This window comes from Ammospiza nelsoni, chromosome 23 (genome assembly GCF_027579445.1).
Source record: "Ammospiza nelsoni isolate bAmmNel1 chromosome 23, bAmmNel1.pri, whole genome shotgun sequence".
In the NCBI taxonomy this organism is placed as follows: Eukaryota; Metazoa; Chordata; class Aves; order Passeriformes; family Passerellidae; genus Ammospiza; species Ammospiza nelsoni.
Window position 1 is genome coordinate 1006171 of NC_080655.1, and position 24613 is coordinate 1030783.

Below are 24613 nucleotides of genomic sequence, written 5' to 3' on the forward strand. Positions count from 1 at the left end.
TGGTTTGGGATGTAGGGGATGGTTTGGGGTGCAGGGGATAGTTTGGGATGTAGGGGATGGTTTGGGGTGCAGGGGATGGTTTGGGATGTAGGGGATGGTTTGGGGTGTAGGGGATGGTTTGGGGTGCAGGGGATGGTTTGGGATGTAGGGGATGGTTTGGCGTGCAGGGGATGGTTTGGGATGTAGGGGATGGTTTGGGGTGTAGGGGATGGTTTGGGGTGCAGGGGCTGGTTTGGGATGTAGGGGATGGTTTGGGGTGCAGGGGCTGGTTTGGGATGTAGGGGATGGTTTGGGGTGCAGGGGCTGGTTTGGGATGTAGGGGATGGTTTGGGGTCTGGCTCCTTGTCCTTAGCCCTTCCCTGTGCCCGGGCTCGGGACTCAGACCCCAGGGTGGGAATTCTGCTCAGAGGGAGGGAATGGGGCAGGAAACCAAATTCCCACTCCAGCCCTGCCCTTCCCACTGGAAATGCACCCACAGAGCATCTCCTGGGGAAGGGAGCGCTGCCTTCATCCTGCACCAGCAGCACTCCCGAAATTCCGGCTGCTCCCTCATCTTCCCAAAATCCCATCAGGGTGGGTGGGAAATCCCTGCGTGCTTTGAGCAAACAGAACAACTTGGCCTTGATCTCAGGGAGTTCTGGTGTGGTTTTCTCTTAACCAGCTCTGCAATCACCGGGTTTAACTCCGGTGAGAGCCACAAACCACAGCTGCCAGCGATGGGAGGAGAAAACCTTGGGGCTCCATGGGAAAAATCCTGCAGGGCAACCTCCAATCCCTCTGAAAATAGAGAAAAAGGAAAGACAGTTAAACACCTAAAACTGTGATTCCACTCGGGATGAAGCGTTAAGAGTTTCTATGAAGTTATAACTTATTTTTAAAAAAATCAAGATTTGAGAACAGCTTGGCCTGGAACAATATTTCAGGCATGGCTAGCTGTTAAAAATAAGCTAATTCAGAAGAGCCACATTTAAATAAATATAATGCAAAGACATAATGGCACAGATAATAGTTTTGAATGGGGAATTCTAATGACTTCGAGGGCATTTTACAGGGCAATTAATACACATGAAAATGCTGCTCTATTCAACTGATGGAAAGAAAGAAAAATAAAATAAAATAAAGTCGACAGAAAGAGAAAGGGAGATGGTTGTGACTGGCAAAAATAGGGTTTGATTTTCTTTTCAATAGGATCACTGCTTACAAACATAATAAAAGGAAAAATAAGCATGTCAGGTTCCATAATGTGCCTTGTGAAATCCCCGATGATTCCTTTCTAAAGAGGGGCAATTAGGAGCCTCTTGCATATGCATGGGACTGGTGTGAGCGGGGCTTTCTGCTCTGCCTTCCTCCTGCTCTTCATCAACAGGCTAAAAATACACCCAGAAACGCAGCAACCGTCCCCCCGCAGCATCCTCATCCTCACCCTCATCCTCATCCTCATCTTCATCCTCGTCCTCCTCATTGTCAAAAACTCATCTCCGGTCCCCCTGCAGCATCCTCATCATCCTCATCCTCACCCTCATCCTCATCTTCATCCTCATCCTCCTCATCATCAAAAACTCATCTCCAGTCCCCTTGCAGCATCCTCATCATCCTCATCTTCCTTATCACCATCCTCATCCTCCTTCTGCTCCTCCTCCTCATCCTCCTCCTCATCATCCTCATCCTCATCTTCATTTTATGATATATATTACATTAAAACTATACTGAGAGAATAGAATAAAGGATTTCATCAGAAGGCTGGCTAAGAATAGAATAGCCAAGAATGATAACAAAGGTTTGTGGCTCGGGCTCTGTGTCCAAGCCAGCTGACTGTGATTGGCCATTAATTAGAAACAACCCCATGAGACCAATCCCAGATGCACCTGTTGCATTGCACAGCAGCAGATAACCATTGTTTGCATTTTGTTCCTGAGGCCTCCCAGCTTCTCAGGAGGAACAACCCTAAGGAAAGGATTTTCCATAAGAGATGTCTGTGACACCCAGGGACAGCGGAGGGTGCCCTGTGCTGCTGGGCCAAGCTGCCAGCTCTTCTAGGCTGAGTTTAGGGGTCCCTGGGGTCCCCCTGTGCCCCCTGCCCATCTGCACGGGGCCAGGGCTGCCCTGCCCTCCCAGCACAGCCTGTCCAGAGCTGGAGCTGCGCCTCTGAAATGTATAAATAAATATTACATATGCTAACAGATGGTTCATTAGCCAGTTGTTATGGCAATCAGCATTCCAGCCAATTAAAATCCTTTCTCATCGCTTTAAAAATGTCACTGATAGGGACATTTAAATGGCCAGAGAACAAACAGCCCCTCTGTAGGCTGGCACTGAAACAAAAGGCGTTTTCTGTGCGTTTGTGGAGACAGGAGGAGAAGAAATTGAGTAAGAGTTGGAAATCCTTTGTGCTGGGAGTGAAAGGTGCTGGCCCCTGAGTTTTAATTAATGGCAGAGCCTGTTGGGCATTTTGTCACTCCAGTGACCCAGTTTGGGGTGGTCTGGGAGCCCCAGAGGTGCAGCTGGGACATCCCAGCCCCTCCTGGGCCCTTCCTGCAGGAACTGTCTGTGCAGGGCTCAGCACCCACAGGAGGGGTCAGGCTTTGTGCCAGGGGTGCCCCAGGAACCCCTGAGCTGTTCCTGGGGACTGGCAGAGCCCTGCAGCCCCTGGGGATGCTCAGCAAGGCTCAGGCTCAGGCTGGGTCTGAGCCAGGAGCTCCAAAGGAGCTGAAAATGCTCTTGTAGGAACACCGGGATAGCCAGGGATGGTGGAGATGGGGGCAGGAAGGGGAGGAATGAAGGAAGGAATTTACACTTCCCCATCATTCCTGGTGATTTTGAGGTTGGACGTAGCTGGAATCGAAAATAACTACTTGTGTCCTAACAATTCCTCCCAAACACCTTTTCCCTGGGCTGGAATAGGAAAGAACTGCTTGTGTCCTAACGATTCCTCCCAAACACCTTTTCCCTGGGGTGGTGGTGCTGGCAGCACTGGGCATCTCCAGCCTGGGGCTCTGAGTGCAGGGATTGAATCCTGGCATGGGGAGGCAGAGCCTTTTCATCCCAAATCAGTGCTGTGGGCTTGGAGAGAGGAGAAAACCCTTCCAGAGAGCATCCCTGTCCCAGGATGGTCCCATCCCTTATCAATGAAGGGACCAGGATGGTCCCATCCCTTATCAATGAAGGGACCAGGATGGTCCCATCCCTTATCAATGAAGTGACCAGGATGGTCCCATCCCTTATCAATGAAGGGACCAGGATGGTCACATCCCTTATCAATGAAGTGACCAGGATGGTCACATCCCATATCAATGAAGGGACCAGGATGGTCCCATCCCTTATCAATGAAGGGACCAGGATGGTCCCATCCCTTATCAATGAAGGGACCAGGATGGTCCCATCCCTTATCAATGAAGTGACCAGGATGGTCCCATCCCTTATCAATGAAGTGACCAGGATGGTCACATCCCACACCAATGAAAGGACCAGGATGGTCACATCCCATATCAGTAAAGGGACCAGGATGGTCACATCCCATATCAGTAAAGGGACCAGGATGGTCACATCCCACACCAATGAAAGGACCAGGATGGTCACATCCCATATCAATGAAGGGACCAGGATGGTTACATATAAAAATAAAGGTAAATTCCCCAAACCTCTCATTCAGACAGGGCAGGACTGAGTTTCCCCCTGCCCCTGCCCTGCTCCAGGGGCTGCTGCTGCCCTGGCAGCCAGCACAGAGCAGGAGCCTGGATTTGATGAGTCACAGCCTCACCAGGGCTCATTCTCTCTTTCTAATCTCTGCTGTCTTCTGCAACCGTTTAGAGGAACAAAAAATAGCTCCCACAGACAATCAGGACAGATTATTTTAATGAGAGCTCAAAAATGAGAAACAAACGGCTCAAATTGAGCCTTCAAACGTTTCGCCCCGCGTCTGCAAGGAGCTGCTCCACGCCTGAATCAGCAGGCTGGCGGCACAGGGTGCTCCTGCCAGGAGAGCAGCTCCCAGCCCTCCCTTTTCAAATGCTCTTTATCCCAGGGGCTGAGCTGAGCATCCCGAGTGAAGCTGCCTGTGATCAGCAGCTCCATTTTCTGCCTCTAATTGTCTTTTATCTGCTGGAGAGCCCGGCTCCCATCTGCTCCTGCTTCCCTGCACACCTCAGGGAGGGCGGCACTGCCCATATGTGCTGCAGCAGGCTGAGGTGGGATGGGGCTGAAACCTCCGCAGCCTTTCTTCCCCCTGGCTCTGCCCATTTTAATGGTCATTGTTTGTTTATTGATGATTCGGCCTGGGACTGTCCCAGGGGCAGCCACAGCTCCTCTGGGCACCCAGGGATCCCTACAGGAGCAGCTGCTCCCTGGAGACGGAGGATTTGGAGAGAGAGAAGAGGAATTTGGAGATGGAGAAGAGGAACAGAAGAGGAATTTGGAGGTGGAGAAGAGGAATATTGGGTCAGAGCTGCAGGAAATCGCTGTGTTCTCACGAAGGGATTATTTGGGGAAAAGAGAAGCCCCAGCAGAACCAGCATCTCCCGTCCCTTTGTGTCCCACAGGGGATCCTGCAGCAGAGGGGAAGCTCAGAGAAGCACTCTGGCATTTCATCCTGTCTCTGCCATCCAGAGAACTCCCCACCACCCATAAATAGATTTTTTCCCCCTTCTTTTATTCCTGGCCTCCCTTTTGGTTTGCGACGGCTTCAGAGCTGCTCCTTGATGGGCATAAAAATATCATGAGTACTTGTTTAAACATCAGAAAGGTATTAGCTCAATTTTGCACTTCAATGCTACCCAGAATGTTTAGGCCCATTGGGCATGAATTTAATTTTCTTACAGGCTGCAGACAGAAGAAAAATCAGCCTCCCTATCTGAGCATTAACTGCTGCTCCCTGTGACAGCTCCAAGCATCACCTTGGAGGGCTCCAAAGGGGCTGAGGTGGAGTCCTGGACAGGCAGAGACCCCCAGACCCCTCCCCAGGGCTGTTCTGCACCTTTACACAGGAGAAGATGCAGCAGGAGGAGCAGCACTGCAGCAGGGTCACAAAAATCAAATCGTTCCCCCGGGGCACGGAAATCCTTCCTCACCTCGTTGGTGATAAAGCGTTGGGTCAAAAAGCATCAAATCTGACTGGGTGTTTTTAACAGTGCATTAATGGCACATCACATTTTGGGTTTGGTTTAAAAAGGAGATTTTTGGTGGCCGTGGAAACAGGAAAATTCCTGCAGCAGGAGAGAACAGCAAAATTCCTGCAGGAGGGAACAAACAGCAAAATTCCTGCTGCAGGATCTATCAAACAGCAAAACTCCTGCTGTAAGAGAGAACAAACAGCAGAATTCCTGCAGCAGGATCTAACAAACAGCAGAATTCCTGCAGCAGGATCTAACAAACAGCAAAATTCCTGCAGCAGGAGAGAACAGCAAAATTCCTGCTGCAGGAGGGAACTGCAACACTCCTGCTGCTGCAGGGCTCAGGATAAACGCATGCAGTTCTTTGCTGATTTCCCACATTTCTGTGCCCTGAAGGAATCCTTCTCTGCTTCTCTCAGGCACAGAGGAGGTGCAAGGCCACGGGGATGTCTGTGCTGGAAGTGCCAGCTCTGATCCATCCAGCTCCGTGTAAATGAGCTCCAGAGCCCAGCTCAGAGCCTGGGCCAGGCTCAGCTGAGCCTCAGCAGAGCATCCAAGCCTGGCAGAGCCTCTCTGTGCTCTGCCCAAACCTTTGAAGCCTTCCCAGGGCTGCTGGGCAGGAGATCAGAGCCACGGGAGGGAGTTTGGAGCCAGGGAAGGAAAGGGAAAAGGGTGGCAATGAAAGCACAGGCAGCAAAGGGCACCCCAGTGCCACCAGTGCCACCAGTGCCCTCCTGCACCTGCCCCTGTGCCCCTGGCTGTGCTCAGAGCTCCAGGGGATGGGGTGCAGCGAGTGCCTGGTGCTCAGGGGGAGATTTTGGGTGCTGACCAAGGTGCAGGTTCCAGTAAATAAAGGTGCGGGTTTCCAATAAATAATTGTTGGAAGGTGTGGGATGGGACCAGAGCCCCCCAGAGAAGGGTTTGTGGGGCTGTTCCCCCAAGGGCTGCTCTCCCAGCTGGGTGGGTTCCAGTTCCCATCTCTCTCTCCATCTCCTCAGGAACACGGATAAATGCTGTTCAGAACTCTGTGTGTAAATAACAGGAGTCTCTGCCTATTCTGATCAATAAAATATGGTTTATAGGAGCCCTCGTGGCCCTCTCAGCTGCACTGGCAGCTCTGGCAGTGCTTTATAAACTCACTTTGCAGGTGGCTGGAACGGGAGTGCTGCTCTGCCAGGGATGTAAATCAGGGTAGGGTTTGTAGCTCCTGCTTTGCTGTTTCTTTAAAACACAAGTGGCTGTATATGGGTTTTTATGATTTGTCCTTGCTGGGCTGTGGGTGAATAAAGGAGTGCAGAGGGTGGATGGATGTGCAGAGGTGGGATAGATGGATTTTTGCAGTTAAACTCTATCGATGTCCTCTCACATTCAGGGAGAGGGAAACCAGCAAACAAATAATGCTGAGATGGATCCCCAGGATCTGCATGTGAAAGCCAAGCACCACACAAAAAGCAGAATTACTGCAGCCCATAACTCTCCCTCTGCAAAGCCAAACTGGGCACTGCTGGCACTGCTCAGCTCAATTCTTTCCTTCTGCTGCCCACATTTCAGACTCATTCCTTCTCTGGGTTTCATCCTGGCCTTTTGACATCCCACCAGCCAAGGATTCAGAGCATGGAGTAAACCACACCACACCCCACCCTCACCTCTCAAAACATTAGCTCAGTCCTCACAGCAAATTGATCTACAGAACACTAAAACAATATCAATAATTTCTTCTTGTTTTCACAAGGTTAGTTACCAGATGCAGAGCTAGAAATGAGGGATGAAAGGTCTGTGCTTGCTGTTGGGCATCAAAATCCTTTAATGATTTATTAATGTCAACATTTGTATTTTCCATACTCACTGTTGTTCTGTGTGTGCCTATTTATTTCCGTGCACAGCCAAAGGTCAGGGCTTGGAGCACAGTTGGGAAGATGTTTAAAAGTGCCTGAGAAAGCACCAGAGAGATCTGTGAGTGCTCTGAAGAGCTTCTGTGTGGTGGTGTTTGAGGGTCCCAGGGTGAGGGAAGAGATGGGAATCTTGACTCCATGGTTCAGAAGGCTGATTTATTATGTTATTATATATATTATGTTAAAAGAAAATTACATATTAAAAGTACACTAAAATAATAGAAGAAAGGATTTCATCAGAAGGCAGGAAAGGGAAAGGGAAAGGGGAAGTGAAAAAGGGGAAGGGAAAAAGGAGAAGGGGATGGGGAAGGGGAAGGAAAAGGAAAAGGAAAAGGAAAAGGAAAAGGAAAAGGAAAAGGAAAAGGAAAAGGAAAAGGAAAAGGAAAAGGAAAAGGAAAAGGAAAAGGAAAGGAAAGGAAAGGAAAGGAAAGGAAAGGAAAGGAAAGGAAAGGAAAGGAAAGGAAAGGAAAGGAAAGGAAAGGAAAGGAAAGGAAAGGAAAGGAAAGGAAAGGAAAGGAAAGGAAAGGAAAATCTTGTGTCTGACCAGAGAGTCCGAGCCAGCTGACTGTGATTGGCCATTAATTAGAAACAACCAACATGGCCCAATCACACATGTACCTGTTGCGTTTCACAGCAGCAGATAACCATTGTTTACATTTTGTTCCTGAGACCTCTCTCAGCTTCTCAGGAGGAAAAATCCTAAGGAAAGGATTTTCCATAAAAAAATCTGTGACATTTCTGGGATGTCCATCCATAAATCCCACCAGGGCAGAGCAGGGACCCCACAAGCTCTGAGCAGGCTCCATCCCCTCCAGGGGTTTCGTCCTTTGGGCCATTTCCTGGCCCTGCCTCTGCCCCTGCAGCTCTTTCTGTCCAACATCAGGGGCAGAAAGCGACATTTTACAAATAAATTCCATTTACAAAACGTTCAGTATCTGTGAAAAGCAACGGGGAGAATTATAATACAAACCAGCTTCATCTGACAACAAAGCTGAAAACTTATTGACTTGGAAATGTGTGTTTGAGCTATCAAAAAGGGAAATATTCAAATGGAAAAGTCTCCGTTCCTTTTTAATCGTGGCAAAACTCTGTTCCATGCATTCAGTAGATTTAGAACAATTTTATAGCAGTGTTGTCTGGGAAGAAATGGCTTTGCCTGTAAGAGCACAGGTTCTTTTAATGGGAGTTGTCATCTAAATAATTCCATATCATCAAGCAAAAAGATAATTTATAAGGGGAAAAAACCCCAGAGCAGCCTAAAGTCTCAGAGTCACCCACAAAATTGCTTATGAATGTGTTATTAGTCGGAGGTAAAAGTTAATGGAGAACTGGCTGGCCTTGGGGAGCAATAAATGGGATGCTGAGCCTGCTGCTCCAGGGCAGGATTTCAGCACTGCTCCAAGCCCGCCAGGATTGAAAGGGGCTCCTGTCTGACGCTTATTTGTTGGTCTAAGTGAGATAAGTGAGATAATTGATGAGCCTCAGCCTAATTCCAAATGAAAACCAGCTCCAGGATGATCATTTTTATTATAGGAATGCTCAGGCTGTGCCTGGATTTACAATTCCTGCCCATGGTACAAACCTTTCCCCCCGAGTGAGCACAGAGGGAACGTCCATAAATAAATGTGGGGCTGCTCACAGGGCAAGGTAGAAATGAGGCTGGGCTTGGGAGCTGGGCTTTGGCTGCTTCTGAACCTGGGCCCATCCCCGGGAGTGTCCAAGGCCAGGCTGGAGCACCCAGGACAGTGGTATGGGTGAGCTTTGAGGGCACTCCCAACCCAGACCAGTCTGTGATTTTCTGGAGGATTTTTAAATATTTGTGTTTGTTTTATGTTTATATTTTGGGTCATATATATTTATATTTGTTTGTTTATGTTTATGTTTTTGTTTAATATTTTTCTTTTTCGGGTTTATATTTTTAATTTGCACAAGCTGAGCTTAACTGACTTGTGACAAAGTGAGACCTTTCCTCAAGCTCTCTGCAAGCCCAAGTGGAGGAGAAATCACCTCCCTCCAGCACTGGGCCAGGGTGTGGAAAGCACCAGGGAGGGAAAACACCTGCAGTTGTCCTTCAAACTCACCCAACAGAGAAATCCCAACTCTTCAAGAGGAGGCAGAGCTCGGTGGGTTTGGTGCCTGTGCTGTGCTCCTCCTCTCTGCAGTAATTTATCAATAATTCCATTGCTCAGAGGGCTTTGGAGCCTGGGCTGGGAAGCTTTAGCATGAGCAGGAAAAAGAAAAAAAAAAAGGATTAGATTAGAGGATTAGACATTAGACATTTATATGAATATGAATGGTCTTTGCAGCTACATCAGCCAGGAGAAAATTACATGGGGCTGATAATCTTCATGCTCGAGGGCCTAAGCCGCTCATGAGAGCCGCTCAAATTATTTGTTGGGAGCCATTTATTTGAAGAATTCACCCTTTTCCTGTTGGTGTGCGGATCATGGGTTTTATTCATGCACTTCCTCCTCAGGACAGCTTGGCTGAGCTGGGGATGGTTTATCGTGGATATTCCATCAGTCTCTCCCCAGCTGGGGTTTGTTCTGTGCCAGGGGAGGGACTGAGCTGGGGATGGTTTATCGTGGATATTCCATTGGTCACTCCTCAGCTGGGGTTTGTGCCCTGCCAGGGGAGGGGCTGAGCTGGGGATGGTTTATCGTGGATATTCCATCAGTCTCTCCCCAGCTGAGCAGGGGAGGGAGGAGAGGAGCAGCCCAGGGTAGCCCTGAGCTGAGCCAGAGCCCGGTGCTCTCCTGCTGCTCAAGCTGCAGCCTGGCTCTGTCCAGCAGGCAGCTTTTCTTCCTGAGTCAATAGGAAGCTGGAATTTGCTGCTGATTGGCATTAAAAACCTAAAACTCCACAAGCACTGACAATGAACTGCTCTCAGTTGGGGCAGGCAAAGCAGAGAGAGAACAGGGAATAGCAAAGGCTTCTCTCTTCTGGGGGAATCCTGGGCTGAGAGATGTTTGAGGAATTAAATAGCCCAGCCTCAGCCTGTGCTGATCCAAAATCCCCAGAGAACGCCCAGTTTTAGGCAGGAGTGCTCCTGGCATGCTCCAGACCCTCATTAACAGCTGAAATCTCCTCCTGTTGTGTTCCTTGCCACTTTACCACAGACAAAGTCACGCCCAAGGAAATTGCCCAGTGCCATCCCTGCTCCTCCTGCCCTTCAGCACCTTCCTCCCTTGCCTGAGACAGAAAATTCCCCCGTGGTGGTTCCATTGTCTTCCCCGGGGCTGCAGGGAGCAGGATGGGCTGGCAGTGATGGCAGCTGCCTGGCGCCCAAACCTCTGGACACAGCCCCAGCTTTGGAGAGTGTGCATCCCTGTGTGGAGCACCTGGTGTGAACACCTTTGACTTGGTGTTTGTTTTTGTTCCTCTTTGCCAGGCTGGTTCCACCCTGGTCCTCCATTAATACCTCTGAAAAAAACCTCACACTCTGGTTTGCAGGGAAGTTTGTGCAAATGACAGCTTTGCTAACACGTCTGAGGAGCTTCCCAAAATATTGTGGAGCAGAAACGTGTGCGTGTGACTCTGCAAGCAGACGTGTTCTGCACGGCCCCTTGGTGCAGCCAGGGAACCACACACGGACCCAGACACAAACCATTGTTATCATTCCTTCTTACTCTATTCTTAGCCAGCCTTCTGATGAAACCTTTTCTTCTATTCTTTTAGTATAGTTTTAATGTAATATATATCAGAAAATAATAAATAATAAAACAATAAATAATAAAATAATAAATAATAAATCAAGCCTTCTGAAACATGGAGTCAGATCTTCATCTCTTCCCTCATCCAAGAACCCCTGTGAACCCCTGAACCCCTGAGCTGGGGGCTCTTGGCTGCCTCATCAGCAAGAAGGAAAACGGGGCTGGCGCTGCCCTGCAACCATCACGGGGATTGGAAGCGACAGAATTAGCAGTGCTCCAAATTAAAAACAAATACAGAGGGTACACAGAGCGACTCCCCGGGCCCAGAGTCCATTAGCAGCTGATTTCCTGAGCACTGACCTGTGGCTGCTGGCAGGGAAAGGTGCTGTGCGCGGGGCCCAGCGCCGGCGCTCTCCGGTCAATAAACGATTTAATTTAATGAGAAACGCTATTGATGGGCTGGGAAGGCAGCTCCCAAAAAAAAGAAAAAAAATAAATAAAGAAGAGGGAAAAGATGCAGCTGCAAAGAGCAGATAAAGTCTTCAACTCCGGGGTTCACTCTTTGGGTATTTTCCCTTTTGTTATCTCATTAATTAAAGTCCCCAGAAGTCTCTGCTGGAGTTGGGAGTGCCAGAGCCGGGCAGGGAAGTGCTGGAGGTGGGATTGCTGCAGGGACAGGGACTCGGGGAGGAGATAATGCAGAGAGCAGTGCAGTGCCCTGACCTTCCCCTGGAAACAAACCCATGCAGGAAGAAGTTGTGCCAAGGAAACATCTGTGAGATCAGCCAGGGAGAGCAGGTGCTGCTGCAAAGCCAAATCCTGCAGCAGCACTCCAGAGTGTTCCTGAGATGGAAGTTAAATTAAAGATGCCACACCTCAAAAATAATGCTAAAAATGGGGAAATATAAATGCCCATGAGCATTGTGGTGCTCAGTGCAGCTCTCCTGTGGGGTGGCACAGCAGGGTCAGCCTGGTCACTCTTTGGAAAAAGAGAATGTGGCCAAAAATGTTCCTAGAAAAGCCCTGGGATGGTGGAATAATTTAGGCTGGAAATGACCTGTGAGATCCTCCAGCTCAGCCATGAACCCCATCCCCATGGTCAGCACCAAACCAGGGTGCTGAGGAGAGGCAGGGGCTGGGACAAACAAAGCCTGGCCAAGCTGCATTTCCACCTCTCATTCATCCATCTCGTTTCCATCTCCCAGTTATTCCAGGAGCCTTTGCCATGGCCAGCCCTCCCTCAGTGCCCTGTGTGTCCCTGGACACGGGGGAAGGATCCCATTCCCAAGCCCATTAAAGTTCCCCATCCCTGGCACTGCATTCCCAGTGAGCTCAAACTGCAGCTGATGGTGTGCAGGGAGCAGCCTGCAAAGAAAACACACATTTCAGGAAATTAGAGTAGCAAGGCAAATGAGCTGGAACCATCAAGAAGAGCAGGAGTTGGAGATAATCCATATTTTAAAACACTGCAGTGGTTTGCAGCGTTGGGAAGAAGAAATGTTCTGTGTTTTCTGTGCCTTGGGCCCCACAATGCAATGAGAGGTGAGCAGCCCAAGGGTGGGCAGCCAATAACTCGCTCAGCTGAGTGTGCAAATCTGCACCAGATCCTGCCATGGTGTGCAGGAGCCCTGATCCAGACTGATCCTGGCACCCTGGAATCTGGAATGGCTTTTGGGTCAATACCAAGATTTTCTGGCACCTCAGTGGGACACTGCCCTTGGCAAGGCAGGAGAAACAGCACCTAAAATCAGGAAAAGCAGCACCAAAAAGCAGCAAGCTGGGCAATCCTCCCCTCATTCCTTCCCCCTGGATGTTTTCTTCATTTAATATTTATTATTTACTATTTAATAGTGAATACTGCCCTAGCTGGCCCAGCAAAGCCACCCCCTGTGTCCCAGGTGTGAGGAAGGCACAAGGAAGGTTCTTTATAAAACAATTCCATCCCAAGGCCCGCACTGGGCAATCCCCAAAGCAAACCCAGGATGTGCAGCTTTGCCAAGGCAGCAATGCCAATCCCTGGGGATGGGCACTGGGGATGGCCCTGCCAGGTGGTGCCTCTGCCTTGCTCCTCCTTTGCATCTTCTGTGCCTCAAAAACAGGAGGAAAGCGCTGCAGGTGATGTTATCCCAGCTCAGGGAGTGAGGAAATTGTGCAATTTGCTGGAAATTAACATTTTCCTGCTCATGGAGAAGCTGGGGGTGCAGAGGGGCAGTGCCAGGTGCCCACCCTGAGCATCCCCATGGGCAGGGGCACACAGAACACTGCTGATGCTCCTTTTCCAGCCTGGATCCTGGAGAACAACCCCCAGACAGCACAAAAGGCATTTTCAGGAGCCCAGGTTTCCTGATTATGGGTGGCAGCTCCTGCTCCCTGCATGGGAAGCATTATTTTAAGCAAAGGAGGCAGATTGGGAGTGCAGGCACAGGAAAGCATGGCAAATGAGAGAAACTTTGATCAAAATTCAAATCCAACTCAGCCTCCAGCTATCTGCTGAGCAGCCTGCATTCTCCTGGAGAGATTTCCCCCCTTTTTCAGAACAGGAACATGAAGAAAGCACTTGGTATGAGGGAGGTCAATAGACACACTGCTTTTCAGAGGTTCAATTTAATCTCATTTTCGTTGGCCTCAGTGATTTGCTTTTCCAGGGCTGGTGGCCCCTTGAGAAACTTTTCATTCTCTCCTTTCAGGTGCTCAGTAATGCAGTGTTAAGAGGACTTTCCCACTTTGTGGCCTAATTATGGGAAAAATTCATTTCTGAGTGATCTGTCTGGGCTGTTTCACGCTGATTTCCTCAGCTCTGGAATCAGCCCCACTCAGGGCACCATTGACAGAGAGCTGAAATCACCTTCCACAGGTGCCAGGGGTGTGTGCTGGGAGCTCCGAGCTCCTGGAGGCAGAGCTGAGCCCACCTGGGACCCTCTGAGCTGAGCTTTGCCCAGGGTGTTCCACCGTGGTTTATCACACCGTCCACACCCGCCCACCGTGGTTTATCACACCCTGCACACCCGCCCACCGTGGTTTATCACACCCTGCACACCCGCCCACCATGGTTTATCACACCCTGCACACCCTACAGCTGTCTGACAGCTGTAGGAGCACCAGGGGAAGGTTCCTTCCCTTCCCAATTTCCACATCCCAGTCCTGCCTTTTCCCTGTGCCCCCACACCTGAGCAGGCACGATATAATATTTATTATATTTATATAATATAAATATTATATAAATATTATCTGTATAATATTTATATTACATAAATATAATATAATATTATATTTATTATGAATATGTAAAAATATAGGTATTTATATATTCATTATAAATCACATTGATGCCACCTCCCGTGGCATCAATATGATTTATAATAAATACATAATATAACATAACATAACATAACATAACATAATATAATATAATATAATATAATATAATATAATATAATATTATATTATATTATATTATATTATATTATATTATATTATATTATATTATATTATATTATATATAACATAACATAACATAACATAACATAATATAATGCCATCCCAAATCCTGGAAAGTCTATCCAGCCATCCCAAATTCTGGAGAAGCTGTTCCAGCCATCCCAAATCTGGGAAAGCCTTTCATACATTGCACTCCCCCAAACCCAACAGCCCCGGCTTTGGGATGGATTCCTGCACACCAGCCCTGGGCATGCACAGCTGGGTGCTTTGGCTCCTTGTCTCGGTCTCTGCCAGCCCCAACCCCTTCCCTGCCCTCCCCTGGCCCCAGAGCCCAGCTCCATCCCCAGGGGCACCAGCTGCAGGAAAGGAGCAGCTCCGGGCTGGAACTCAGCTAATCTGCCTCTAAAAACGCTGCCCATTAAAAAAAATAAGACTTTAACTATCTTCTCTGTCAGAAACCAATTGCTGCCGCAACATCAAAGTTCCCCAGCTTAGTTAATGTTTATTTAAATGACCATTTTCCACTGGCAGATAAAAGATTGAAGTGTTTTGTTGCTATTGTTGTTTTTAAAGCCCTGGAATATGAAGGCGCCCGGAGCCAACATTTGATTCTCATTATGTTATGACATTTTTTTCCCCCTACATAATTTGAATAAGACTCTGCTTAACTCAACAGCTGGAGGGATATGGCTTTTCCTTCACATTGCAGAGAGAGAAGATCGTTTTGTGTAACTGAAAAAAACCAAAACAAACAGTCTGGTGGAGGGAGAACAGCTCTCCTTTTCCCTGGAGCAGCAGGAAATGCTGCCCTGGTTTGGTGCAAGGATTTGGAATTCCAGAGCAGGAAATGCTGCCCTGGTTTGGTGTAGGAATTTGGAATTCCAGAGCAGGAAATGCTGCCCTGGCTTGGTGCAGGGATTTGGAATTCCAGAGCAGGAAATGCTGCCCTGGTTTGGTGCAAGGATTTGGAATTCCAGAGCAGGAAATGCTGCCCTGGTTTGGTGCAAGGATTTGGAATTCCAGAGCAGGAAATGCTGCCCTGGCTTGGTGTAGGAATTTGGAATTCCAGAGCAGGAAATGCTGCCCTGGCTTGGTGTAGGAATTTGGAATTCCAGAGCAGGAAATGCTGCCCTGGCTTGGTGCAAGGATTTGGAATTCCAGAGCAGGAAATGCTGCCCTGGTTTGGTGTAGGAATTTGGAATTCCAGAGCAGGAAATGCTGCCCTGGCTTGGTGTAGGAATTTGGAATTCCAGAGCAGGAAATGCTGCCCTGGCTTGGTGCAAGGATTTGGAGTAAAACTCCAAATGAGGAATCCCTGCCCAACTTGCTCCTCACCCCTGGACCTGCAAAGCTCCCTGAGCTCCCTGAGCACCATTTTGCACCCCAGGAACCCCCTGGATGTGTTTTAGAGGGAAACTCCATGGTGCTGCTGGGCTGGGATGATCCCAGAGGGTTTTCCAGCCTTAAATCCCAGCACTCTGATTGTGCCTGGGGTGTTCAGCAGCCCAAACCTCATCTCTGGTCCCTCATCCCACATTTCCAGAGCAAATCTCCACCAGGTTCCTCCATGGGGTGCAGGTGCCCTGATCCAGCCTGACCCTGGTGCCTGGAATGGGTTTTTGGTCAATACTGGGGTTTTCTGGCGCCTCAGTGCACACAGATGGGTTTTATCCCCCCTAGCACAGAGGTGTTAATGGGGATTTCTGGGTTTTCCTCCCACCCTCCTCATCCCGAGCACAGAGCTGCTGCCTCCCTGATCATATGCAAGTGGAAATGAAAGTCAGATTTGATTCAAGCTCCCTTAAATCTCACTTCTCACTGCTCCTCTGGGCACGGTATTGAAACTGCAAGAACTCTTCCTCGTTTAAGGAGTTAATGAGAGTCATTTTGCAGCCCTGGAACACACTCAGGGCTCACCTGATCTTCTCAAATTAATTTCCAAGGTCTCCCCGGTAGCTTTGCTCTGCAGCAGGTTTCAGCAAAGGTTTTTCTGTGTGGGTTTGCTGAATTCCTGCACTCCTTTCTCACCACTTGGGGTTTCCATTCCCAGCTCATTCCCTGGGTTTGGGAAGTGCCAGCAGCGGAACTGAGAGCGCAAACTGTTTTTACTGGGATTTATCTGCGGTTCCCATGCAGGCTGGGTGCAGGGTGGGTGTCCCTCAGTGTCCATGCTCTGGCTGAGGCCCTGCTCACACAAAGGCTCAGCAGCCTCATTTCCCTGTGACCTCTGCATCGCCAAGCTCCTCTCGCTCCTCACTGTCTCACGCACCTTCCAAAAATGTAAAAGGTCTCATCCCAAATCCTTAGCAGGGCAAGGAGGAGATCTATCCCCAGGGGAGGAAAGGCAGCAAAGGAGAAAATAAACTCTCAGATTAAATTCTAAAATTGCTTTATTAACACTTTTCTTCTGTTTAAAGCTTAGCTCCCCTGTGAACACACACATCCTGAAACCTTTCTCTTTCTTAATAGCGCTCTCATTTAAAGCCCAATAAAAAGATCTTGAGGGGAGAATGAAAGTGTCTCTAATTTCCCCTTAACCTCGGAGGAAATTGCCATGGAAACCACCAATGCCACATTTCAGTGCCCATTCAGCATCCTCTGGCCACAGCGTGGTTGGCCGTGGCAGGAGCTGCATTGCAGGGAGCCTGCTCCCAAAAATCCAACTGGGAAAGGCTCCAGGTGAGCCCCAGAGGGGGATCCTGGTCCCCAGGTGTCCCCAGGACTCACAGCCCGCAGCTCTGGCTGGGACATTCCGACCAGAGGGGAAGTGCTGCTGGTCACCAATTGTGGTGTTTGAGGGTCCCCAGGATGAGGTGGGAGATGAGGATTGACTCCAAGTTCTCAGAAGGCTGATATATTTATTATATTATATTATATTATATTATATTATATTATATTATATTACATTACATTATATTATATTCATCAGAAGGCTGGAAAAGAATGATAATAAAAATCTGTGACAGACCAGAGATAATATAATATATTATATTACACTATATATTATATTATATAAAATTATATTATATAATATCATACAAAATTAGATGAAATTATATACTATTATATTATTTTATATTGTTATATTATATTATATTATATATTATCATATTATATATAATATGCTATATATTATATAACATATCATATGAAATTATATTATATGAAATTATATGAAATTGTATTATATAATATAGTAAAACTATACTAAAGAAAGAGAAAGGAGACATCAGAAGGCTGGAAAAGAATGATAATAAAAACCCATGACAGATCAGAGATAGGATAGGATAGGATAGGATAGGATAGGATAGGATAGGATAGGATATCATATCCCGTATCATATTATGAAATTATATACTAAAACTACACTAAAGAAAGATAAAGGAGACATCAGAAGGCTGGAAAGCAATGAATAATAAAAACTTGTGACTGACCATAGAGTCTGACACAGCTGGACTGGGATTGGTGATTAATTAACAACAATTCACATGGAACCAATCAAAGCTGCACCCTTTGGTGAGCAACCCCCAGAGCACATTGCAAGCAATCAGATATTTCTTGTTCGCGTTGCTTTTTTGAGGCTTCTCAGGAGAAAACTCCTGGCCAAGGGATTTTCCATAAACTATGACAGTGACAGGAATGACGGACTCTGGGATCCCGGGTGGGTTCTGGGCTTTGGGCACCTCCCCAGCCCAAACCACGCTGGGATTCCGGAATTCCCTGGATCCCAAACCCAACCACCTGCCCCAGCCCCATCCCACAGCCTGTGTTTATCCAGCCTGTATTTCCTTTATTTTCTGTGTACCCTACGCACATCATTGACAGTGATTAATGCCTTTCACAGTTTGATTCCGCAGAAATTGCCTACCCAAAGCTGGGTGGATTTCCTTAAACAAATCAAGGCCAATAAATATTAATGCACCCTGGCCCCGCCATGCTGCATCTTGTAGCTGCTGATTCGAGTGGCTGATAAAATTGAATTTCAATATTTTATGCAGGAAGGGGCCTGTAACCGAGCCAGCCTGAGCACAGCCCTGCTCCAGGGGCTCCCCAAGCCCCCTGTGAGAGTCCCCAGCTCCTCCAGGCTCTCCCCATCCATCCTTCCCTCCTCTGGATGCTTCTTGTGCCAGCCCAGGAGCATCTCCCAGCTTGGAGAGCAAAGTCCTGTGCTGGAGGAGGAAATCTGGGCTGGATCCGGGCGGCAGGACATGAGCAGCTCTGTTTATCCCCAAAATGTTCTCCCCATGTTCTATCCCCAAATTGTTCTCCCCCGTTTTATCCCCAAAATGTTCTGCCTCTGTTTCTTCCCCAAAATGTTCTCCCCTGTTCTATCCCCAAAATGTTCTCCCCTGTTCTATCCCCAAAATGTTCTCACCCTGTTTTATCACAAAATGTTCTCCCCCTGTGCTCTGCACTCCCTCCTCCTCCTTTAATTTCAGCTCCATGTCGAGGATTTTCCCCTCTGTGATATATTAATTTCAAATATTGACTCACCAGATTCTGTGATTGATAGAACTCAAACATATTAGTCTTATTACATCCCATATACTTTAATTAACTTCAGCAGGTGATGTTAATCAACTTGAAGGCTGAAATGTGGAGCAGCCAAATAAATGAAAGGGAGAGGGGAAAATATCTGCTGCATTATCTGCCAGCATGCATGGCTCCTGCTCCCAAGGCAGGCACATTCAGAAGGGTTTTATTTGAACTCAAACCTGTGTGGGCCACATTTGATAGCAGCTCCTTCATTTAACTTAAAAGAAATGTTCAGACCCTACAGTATTTTGACCAGGGCAAGAAAAACATTGGAAGGAAATATTATTTAAAATAGTGATGTTTGAAAGGAGCATCCAAGATGCAGGAACTCAGAGCAGGCTTGTGTGGAGACCTTTCTAGAAGGCTCAGGCACCAAAATTCAGAATTTCATGGGAGATGCCCCACTTGATTCAGAAAGGTAGTAGTAGTAGTATATTTATATATTATATATTTATATATTTACATACTTATATATAAAAATATTTATGTATTTATATATAAATATATTTTATATTTATATATCTATATATTCATATGTAATATGTAATATTACATATATTTGTGCTTATTCTATTTAAATCTTTAATATTTGATATTTTTATTATTTATTTCTATTATTATTTTGGTTCTCTGTGCTTCATTTCCCCCTTTCCCCAGTGCTGGGAGCTGCGTTCAGAGCCCGTTTCTCAGCGAGTCCGGTGTCTGCACCAGCACCGACTCTGCAGGGCTGATGTGGCCAAGATAACATCAAACCCCGCTCCAGCAGCACTTTGCATGCAGGGATGGAACGTGACAAATGTCCAATTTGTGATGCAAATGGAACCGGCTGCTTGCAAAGGCACAGACACGGAAACATCCTGGGCAGGTTATTTCCATCGCCAGCCCTGCTGCCCTGCAATATTCACAATTTCTGCGGGATGCCTGACAGGAGGCAGCCCCGAGCCCCGGGGGATGGGACAGAGCCGGGTTTGGGCCCTGGGCTCTCACTGACACCAATTTCGTGGTGTGAGCCCAAAGTTTGATACCCTCTGGCAGCTCCATGTGAAATCCTCAGCTCTGTAAGTACAACACGTGCCCACCTTCTCCTGAGCACTCTGCCTGGCAGCGTTGGGGGCTTCACACCTGAACATCAAACCATTCCCCAGGTTCAACCAAACTCTTTTTGCTGTTTCTTAATCAACGAGACACAATTGATTTTCACCAGCACAGATCTCAAGTGGCTCTCAGAGCTCGGGGAGTGCATTCAGCCTGGCTGATGAGTCTGGGAGATCTCCTCTCTGTTTTGCTCCACGAGCTGTTTGGCATCTTCAAGAGGCTGCTGTGAGTGACTCACTTCACTTTGAGGAGAGATTTATTTTTATGAACCATTCTTCCTTCCCTCGCAGAGACACAAAGGCACATCCCCACACTCACCCCTCAGCCCTGCAGCCCCCGGTCCTCTCCCCACCTGCCTGGGCTGGGCTTGCCCAGGACAGGGTGGGAATGGGAATTCCTGGAGGGGCTCTGGGCATGGGGAGAGCTGGGATGGATTAACCCAGCCCGGGAGGAGCAGGAACACGGCGTGGAGGAGAAATGTCCTTCCTTCCTTCCTTCCTCTGCTGGGACAGAACTGAGGGTGTTCCACTGGGGATGGCACTGCTGATGTCACCTGGGTGATGCCACTGCTGATGTCACCTGGGTGATGTCACTGGTGAGGTCACTGTCCATCCTGGGTGATGTCACTGCTGATGTCACTGGTGTTGTCACTGCCCTCTCACCTGGGTGACGCCATTGTTGATGTCACTGCCCTTCCACCTGGATGATGTCACTGCTGATGTCACCATCCATCCACTTGAGTGATGTCACTGGTGATGTCACTGCTGATATCACTGCCCATTTACCTGGGTAATGTCACTGCCCTCTCCCCTGGGTGACATCTCTGCTGATGTCACTGCTGATGTCACTGTCCCTCCCCTGGTGCTGTCCCTGTCCCTGTTCCCAGCAGGTTCTGTCCCTGCCAGGACATTTGTCCCAGTGAGAGCAGCAGGATCCAGCTCTTCTTTTGAAATCCTGACACAAAAATCCTCATCCCCCTTGTCTGGGCTCTGCTGACAGTGACTTATAACTGATGTTTCAGAAATATGCAAAACTTCCTGCACGTCTCCAGCCCGTCAGCGACGGGTGCAAGGAAATTGCTTCCTGACCTTCATCATTCCATAACCTGGAGCACGAGGGCTCCTCATCTCAGCCACTGTGTGTGCTCCGCTGCTGGGGCTGCAGACCCTCATCTTATTATTATGGACAGATTGGCTGCCAAACAGTTATAGCGTAATTTAAATGTCCATTCCAATCTTTGCTCTTTACTTCCTCCCTAGTTTTTATTGAAGTAAACAATCTATTTGCAAAATGAAATGCTCAAAATAGGAGGGTGGGTTGGGTTTTTTTTCCTTCTGTGGGGAAATTCAGGGCTGGAGTTATTTGCATGAGCTGGTCAGAAATGTGTGGCTGTTTTACTGCAGAAGTTAAAAGCTTTTGAGGCAGCTTTCTGTTCCTGCAGAACGTAAATAAAGGAGCAGAGATGGTTTGTTTTAATGCTCTGGTGGCACAAACTGATGTTCTTATGGCTCTGTGCTAATGGGGAGTTTGTTAGAGGTGCACATTTCATTTTAGCTGCCTGTTTGCTCGGGGCTTTATGTTTGTCTCACTCCACACATCATGCCCAGCCCCAGCCCAGCTCTGGGCAATTCCTGGCAGCTTTCTCCATCCTCCTGCTGCTCCACACCTTCCTGCGGACCCCAGCCCCTCTCCCTGCAGGGATCACTTTGGGGAGAACCTCCTCACTGATTTCTGATGCCTCTGATCAATATTTCTGTGCATTAATGCTGTTTCCAGTCTCTAACCAAACCTTCAGCCAGCTCCCACTTGAATTCACCTCCCGGGGAACCTCTCCTTGGTGCTGGCCGAATGCTGAGCAAACCATGGGAATTTTGGGCCAGCAGAGCTGAGTAAATCTCCCCCCAGCCCTTCCTCCTTTCCATTTTCCTAATCAGGACTGTTGTCATCTGCTCTGACAGATTATTAATGCTACACACAGGCACGTAATAGAGATTGTGTTTTTCCATTCAGGGATTTTTGTCCTGATAAACAGCCTGGCAGAGACAAGTTACCCCAGCCCCTGCATGGATGGTGGGAGTGTAAACTCAGCCAAATCCTTGAGAGCCGCTGGCCGCGGGCCAGGAGCCCTCTGTCATCGCTCCTGGCTCCTCCTCTGCAATCCATCACCACTGACCCATCACCCTGGCAGCCACCAGAAGAAATCTGGCATCTGGTGCCTGTTTTTATCCCAGCTCAGGTTCTGCTTTCTTTCCTTTATCTCCCTGTCTGCCTCAGAGCTGCTCAGGCAAAGAAGGATCTCTCTGTTGAACTTAACAAGCTTCATGTTTGGCTTTTTTCCCTCAGATATATCCTGGTTATTTTTCACGTTCCTTTGTGTAAGGAAATAGGAATTACCCTTCCCTGTGTTTTCTCTATGTCTCTGTATCGTCTCTCCCATCTGTTTTTTTTTCCCTGATTATCATTTCCAGCTCCTTATCTCAGCTTTTCCTCCTCCTCAGCATCCCTCAGGGCAGGCAAGGGATGAGGTGTGGAGATGTCCCAGGTAACCCAGCCCAGTGAGGAGAAAAAGGTGCAGAAATCCAGGATTGGGGGGCTTGGACGAGGGCTCCAGAGCCACAGAGACACACAGGGGATGTTCAGGGGATGTTCAGGGGATGGTTCAGGGATGGTTCAGGGATGGTTCAGGGGATGTTCAGGGGACGGTTCAGGTTATGTTTTAGGGCATGTTCAGGGATGGTTCAGAGGATGGTTCAGGGGATGGTCAGGGGATGTTCAGGGGATGTTCAGGGGATGGTTCAGGGGATGGTTCAGGGGATGTTCAGGGGATGTTCAGGGGATGGTTCAGGGGATGGTTCAGGTTATGTTTTAGGGCATGTTCAGGGGATGTTCAGAGGATGGTTCAGGGATGGTTCAGGGGATGTTCAGGGATGGTTCAGGTTATGTTTCAGGGGATGGTTCAGGGGATGGTTCAGGTTATGTTTTAGGGGATGTTCAGAGGATGGTTCAGAGGATGGTTCAGGGATGTTCAGGGGATGTTCAGGGACGGTTCAGGTTATGTTTCAGAGGATGTTCAGGGATGGTTCAGGGTATGGTTCAGGGATGGTTCAGGTTATGTTTCAGGGGATGGTTCAGGGATGGCGCCAGCACCAGCCCCAGGACAGTGACCATGAGCACAGAGCCCCAGGGCTGCTCTCCCTGCTGAGACACAGAAGCTGCTGCTGTAAATTATTCATTCCTGTGCCAGAGTTTGTTTGGCTTTTATTTAGTTTGACATGGTCTGGAAGTTGGAGTAATTTTCTAACTCACTGAATGATCCCTTTTTTACTCTCCTAAGCACCTTCTCTGTCTCATGAAAACAATTTCCAATCAAGGTTACAAAGCAGCTGCTCACAGCTGATGGACTTCACCCCTGTGCACACCCTGCACAGCCCTGGATGCATTTCAGTTCATGGATTTCATTTTATTTCAGTGCATCTGCAAGGGGAGGCCAGGGCTGAGCCAAACTCCTTCCTCTGCAAATGCCACAAAGGGAATAAACAGGGGGAAAAGGGAATAAATGGGGTAAAACAAAAGGGAATAATGTTGCATTCCACAGCAGCAGATAGCCATTTTTTACATTTTGTTCCTGAGGCCTCTCAGCTTCTCAGGAGGAACAATCCTAAGGAAAGGATTTTCCATAAAAGATGTCTGTGACACCCTGCTTGAAGGGGAACGTTCCTTCTGCTCAGGGGAGAGGAACTGAGGTTTTCAGCGGCAGCAGAGCAGCCTGAGCTCCAATCCAGCTCCTGAGCCCTGACCTGAGCTGCAATCCAGCTCCTCCCTGGAACCACCACCATTTCCAGCCCTTCCCACTCCCTGACTTTCCGTGGGTCAGCCCCACGACCCTTCAGCTCAGGAGGGATCCAACTCTGGGGCTTTAATCTGCCTAAACCCGGCCAAGTCTGAAGCACTGAATCCAAATTGAAATGCAGCTAACCTAATATGTATTGATTTTTCCTCTCTTTTTACGTGGCACAGCTTGTCTAGGAAGTGCAGGTTTTCTAGAAATGGCTGAGGCCAAATCCACTCATGCTGTGGTTTGTTAAAACATCAGGGATGGCTTTGCTGCCAGTTCAGCTCTGTTTTATTCCTGGAACTTTAGAGACAGCAAGAGGGGTTTAAATCCAAGTTAAATGTAACATTGGAGGATTTCAAGCCACTGTTTTACCAGGTCTGCTCATCTTTCCTTATCTTGCTGGAGAAAATAAATTTATGGAGCTGAAATCACCTGGATTTTTAGCTACCCTGGAAATCAAGATGTTTTACCCCTGCTGTAATGGAGGTGTGCATTAAAATGCACAAAGCTCTGCTGCTTCACCCAGACCATGAACTGCTCCCAAGCCCACCCAGAAATCCCACCCAGAGAATCCTTCCAATAAATCCCATTTCTGCCCAGGAAGATAAAACCATAAAACCTCTGGGGATATTCTGCAGCCTGTGAAATTCCCTGGGGTGGGGAGAGCTGCAGCTCTCACATTTAATTAATGTCCTCCTAATAAAGAATTTCTGACCCTGGCACCTCTGTGGGCACTGCCAGGTCACTGCTGGGATTTGCCCAGCCTGGCACTAACGGGGCTCCTCCAGGGGGCTCTGCTTGCCCTGGCAATCACCCCCCCATGAAACCCTGCCCAGGGTGCCACATCTCCCTGCAAGGGGAAATGCCTCTTCTGCAGAAGGAAAAGCAAAGATGGAAAAGGGAAAGGGAAAAAAGGAAAAGGAAAATGGAAAGGGAAAAAAGCAAAAGGGAAAGGGAAAGGGAAATGGAAAGGGAAAGGGCAGGAAAGGAAAAGGGGAAAAGGAAAAGGGGAAAAAGGTAAAGGGGAAAAAAAGGAAAAGGGAGAAAAGGAAAAGGAAA

General features: G+C 48.2%; 1 long non-coding RNA gene across 1 annotated transcript; it reads right to left on the reverse strand.

Moving 5' to 3' along the window:
- Positions 1-378: 378 nt before the first annotated feature.
- LOC132083376 (uncharacterized) lies at positions 379-11122 on the reverse strand. Its single transcript, XR_009419922.1, has 3 exons — positions 11011-11122; positions 9079-9212; positions 379-777 (listed from the first exon to the last, which is right to left on the reverse strand). It is a non-coding gene; the product is annotated as an uncharacterized LOC132083376 (long non-coding RNA).
- Positions 11123-24613: the final 13491 nt, after the last annotated feature.